We start from the raw sequence: 4,873 nt of genomic DNA, 5'->3' as shown, positions 1-4,873 counted from the left end.
ATGGCAGCCACTGTTAGGAGTTGAGTTTTCTCCTCCTTCCCCAACACATGGCTGGGCCACAAAGGCACCATTGAGCCGAGGTGTGAGTAAGGATTGTAGAATGGTTCCCGAGTGATAGTTTGGATGTGCCTGTAGGAAGATCGGGATGTGCCTGTGGGATGATTTAGTTGGTGTTGGTCCTGCTTTGAGCAGGGGATTGGACTAGATGACCTCCTGAGGTCCCTTCCAACCCTGATATTCTATGAAGGGTGAATCATTTTAAAAAACTCATTTCAGACTTCCATTTATGGATTTGTCTGTTTTTAAAAAATGACTGCATGAAGGAGTGCAATGGCTACAAACAGCGTTTTTATCTGATTAAATGGGAGGCTGTAAAGGGCTGACACAAGGAGTTGAGTTAGAATATTTATGTACATGAAGTTCAGGCTAATTTGTACTAGAGACAGACTTGGCTGCTTGGTGCTGTCCCATCAATTTACTGTAAACCTTTAGCTGCAAGGGAATGTTTAATGGGATGAGAGACTTTTCCAGCCACATGCATTGTGTGAGCTGTCTGGTTAAGAAAGTCCTGTAAAGGCATTGATTGTAATAGTCTCCTTTGTAACAATCTCATTGTCTGAAAGGTGGCAATAAAGCTAATCCTTAGCCCTTCTATAGCACCTTCTCTGCAAGGATTCATAGATTCATAGATTCTAGGACTGGAAGGGACCTCGAGAGGTCATCGAGTCCAGTCCCCTGCCCGCATGGCAGGACCAAATACTGTCTAGACCATCCCTGATAGACATTTATCTAACCTACTCTTAAATATCTCCAGAGATGGAGATTCCACAACCTCCCTAGGCAATTTATTCCAGTGTTTAACCACCCTGACAGTTAGGAACTTTTTCCTAATGTCCAACCTAGACCTCCCTTGCTGCAGTTTAAACCCATTGCTTCTGGTTCTATCCTTAGAGGCTAAGGTGAACAAGTTTTCTCCCTCCTCCTTATGACACCCTTTTAGATACCTGAAAACTGCTATCATGTCCCCTCTCAGTCTTCTCTTTTCCAAACTAAACAAACCCAATTCTTTCAGCCTTCCTTCATAGGTCATGTTCTCAAGACCTTTAATCATTCTTGTTGCTCTTCTCTGGACCCGCTCCAATTTCTCCACATCTTTTTTAAAATGCGGTGCCCAGAACTGGACACTATACTCCAGCTGAGGCCTAACCAGAGCAGAGTAGAGCGGAAGGATGACTTCTCGTGTCTTGCTCACAACACACCTGTTAATACATCCCAGAATCATGTTTGGTTTTTTTGCAACAGCATCACACTGTTGACTCATATTTAGGATCTCAACGTACTTTGCCAACATTAAGGAAGGGAGCCTCCCAACATCCCAGACAGGTAGGTGAGTATTAATTTTCCATTTTAGAGATAGGGAAACTGAAGCACTGAGTGGTTAAGGGCCTGATCCTGCAAATTGCAAAATGTCTTCAGCTCCCTTTGACTTCAGTGAGAGCTCTAAGTGCTCAGCACCTCAGGCCCTGATGTCAGTGAGAGTTAGACACCTAAACACCAGCGAGGCTCTGGGCCTAAGTGACTTATCCAAGGACACACTCAAGGTCTGTAGTGGAGCAGGGAATAGAACTCAAGTCTCCTGACTCCCAAGTCCTGTGCTTTGGCCATCCTTTCCCCACTAATGAGACTAGATTGAGAAAGACTGAACATTATTAACATACCGTGAGAATAAGATGATGTAGAGTTATCAAATCTACATATAGCATTTCAAAAGTACCTATCACTTTGAGACATCTACAACTGACCCTGCAGCCCTTGGTAAGGACCTTGATCCTCCATTCATTACTCCAGCAAAACCATTAATTAAGTTAATCGGATTCTTGCCAAAGACTAAAAGGCCCGAGTTCTGCAATGAGATCTACCTAGATATGGAGATCTGCTCACATGGATCTCATTGCAAGAGCGAAGCCTACGAAAGCTACATGGGATTGCAGGCCAAACTCGTCTCTAACTTAAGCTTATCATTAGTTATGTCAACAGTAGACAGAGGGCAATATGTTTCTCCTTCATATGTTTGGTCTTCATCCTGATGACTATTGTAAATATTTCCCATCATTCCAAGCCATTTTTAGCTGTGTGTTCTAAGCGCTTCCCTGTAACCACAACCACATGTGCAGTACTTTGGAAGGGAAAAAAATACTTTTACTAAATCAAACCATGTCGTCTATTCCAAGTAGGAAACAATTGCATATGACCCTTTTGGGCTCTGTTTTGATAGCTTTAAAAATAAAAAAATTTCAAAACAAAAATAAGCTGGCTCAGTTTCCCCATGTCTTTTGGTGATCAGATAACCAAATGACCCATGCTGTGCCAGAAGTTACACCAAGCAAGTAATTGGTCTGTTAGAGGTAGCTATTTGCAGGGATCCTTAGGATATATAGATAAGCTGCATCCTGCAGCTTTCTCCATTTATGTGGAAGTTGCTATCTTCTGAAGCTTGGACTAATGCAGAAGTGGAAAAATAGTGTGTGTGTTTAAAAACCAACCTTTAGGATTATCTGGGGTAGTATATTGCATGTAGGTGGTACTATTTATTAAGAGAGATTGGTACCTCATTTAGTCTATTCTTTGGGCTGGAACTCCTCCCTCTGGGTAGGCAGAAAGAGTTCTGAACAACTCAAAAGCTAGTCTGGTTGCTCAGGTCACAGCCTCTTCTTGAAGGAGTAACATCCTACCCTGGGGCAGTCTCTATAACAGCTATAATCAGCTCCATCTGGGGCACTTTCTGCTACCTCATGCCTGCATTAACCCCTTCTTTATTTCTTAGTTGCATGATTATGTGAACCTGATCTGGCACTTAAACTTAACAAGGTGTGTGTCCTGAAATAACCAGTCCAAAAACTGAAGAGGCACCTGTCTCTATCACACCAGAGAATTCTGCAAGAAAGAGCTTAAAAACTGTCAGAAGCATAAGGCAGAAGGGAGAATGGAACTATTGATTCACTCTAAAGGAAAAAATGAGGGAAATAATTACCTAAATAGACAGTTTTCAGTGAAGATGAGGCAGCCAATGGTGAAGAAGGGAAATTATGCTTCTAAACTGGCCTCTTTTCAGAGAAAAAAAAAAAAAGAAACCATGTGCCTTTTGTATGGGAGGAACCTATTTCCATTCAAAGAATCCTTCACAAAACATTATACATAATCAAAAGTCTGACCTCATACCACCATTGTTGCAGCATGAGATTTCAGTGAGCAAGCGCCAATGTTTGAACGACCAAGAGGGCTAAAGAATCAGAACCCAACTGCAAACTCTCCACATGCAGCTCTGTGGTAACTCAGTTGGCTGTTAGAATGGTCTGCCACAAATGGCTAGTCTGCATCAGAGTTTTGCCACTTCAGTTATAGCAGTATAGTTGAAGTGGCAAACCCCCCAGGTTTGAACACAATTATACTGCTATAAAAATGCTTATAGTTGTATAATTTATGCTAGAATGGGAACTGAAATAAGGTATACCAATATAAGGCATCTTTATACCAGTATAACTGCATCTACTCTAGTGCTTTTACCAGAAAATATGATGGCAAAAAATGACATCCATAAGCAATATAATTATATTGGTAAAACTTTTAAGCATAGACCAGCCCAAGGAGTTGGAAAGTTTTTTGTTTTTGTTTTTACTGTGGCCATAGTAAAAACTTCCACAGGACCTATATACATAACTTAAAACCCACACTTCATATAACTTTACATACCAGAAGCCATGCATAAGGAAATAATTCATTTTCTGATATTAGCATTTGTGTGCAGGCCAGCCACACCCTTCAAATATGCTTGATCTTGAGGACTTGTTCTTGATTTGGCATAAAACATTTCCTTCCCTATCAGATATTTCATCATATTACAAGATGGCTTCTAGAATGATGACAATTCTACCAAAACACTGATAGAAAATTTGTCACTGCTGGAAGGTGTAGAAACTAGGAAATATTAGGGATTTGGTATGGAAAGGATAATACAGTTGCACAAGAGAGACAAGGTGGGTGAGGTAATAGCTTTTATTGGACCAACTTGTGTTGGTGAGAGAGACAAGCTATCGAGCTCCACAGAGTTCTTTTTCAGGTCTGGGAAAGGTACTCAGAATGTCACAACAAAATACAAGGTGGAACAGATTACACAACACTTATTATTGTTTGTTAATACAGTGCTGAATGTATGGATGCTCCTCCACAGACAAAAAGCTCACAGGCCCCTGTCCAAAAGATCTTATCTCAATTAGACATAACACAGCAAATGATGACAAACCAGGAGAGGGGAGAGAACATGGAAAAACAGAAGTCAGAGCTGTTAAAGATCATGACATAGGCTTACTGTTAGGTACACCTCTTGCTGGTCACTCCTTGAATGTTTTAAATGGGAATAATGTGTGGAATGAAGGCTTGGGGGGAGTGAGTGATGGGAGGCTAATTACTGTTATACACAGGGAATCACTTCTTTATTGGAAAGAACAGAGAACAGAGGTTCCCAAACTATGGGACACTGTTCTCCCTCATAAGGGAGGCATGAGGGGTGATGTGGGGCTAGGGTTTCCAACTCTGACTGAAGCTATTCTGGGAGATTTTTTCCCCCCAACATCACATAATGTCATTTTCTTAAAATATCCTATTAAAATCTCCTGGATTGCTTTCAATAATCATCGGGAGATCAATGCTGATTCCGGGAGACTCCAGGTCAATCCTGGAGGGTTGGCAACCCTATGTGGGGCTGAAGCTGGCTGGGTGTCAAGGCCAGGCCAGGGCAGCAGCTGTGAGAGCACACAGGGAGTCCCCAGTCACAGGGGAGGGAGGGCAAGGAGTCCCAGTCTACTCTGCACTGCAC

The sequence above is a fragment of the Malaclemys terrapin genome, chromosome 1 (genome assembly GCF_027887155.1).
Source record: "Malaclemys terrapin pileata isolate rMalTer1 chromosome 1, rMalTer1.hap1, whole genome shotgun sequence".
NCBI lineage: Eukaryota > Metazoa > Chordata > Testudines > Emydidae > Malaclemys > Malaclemys terrapin.
The sequence above is the reverse complement of the archived record's forward strand: the minus strand, read 5'-3'. Positions refer to the sequence as shown.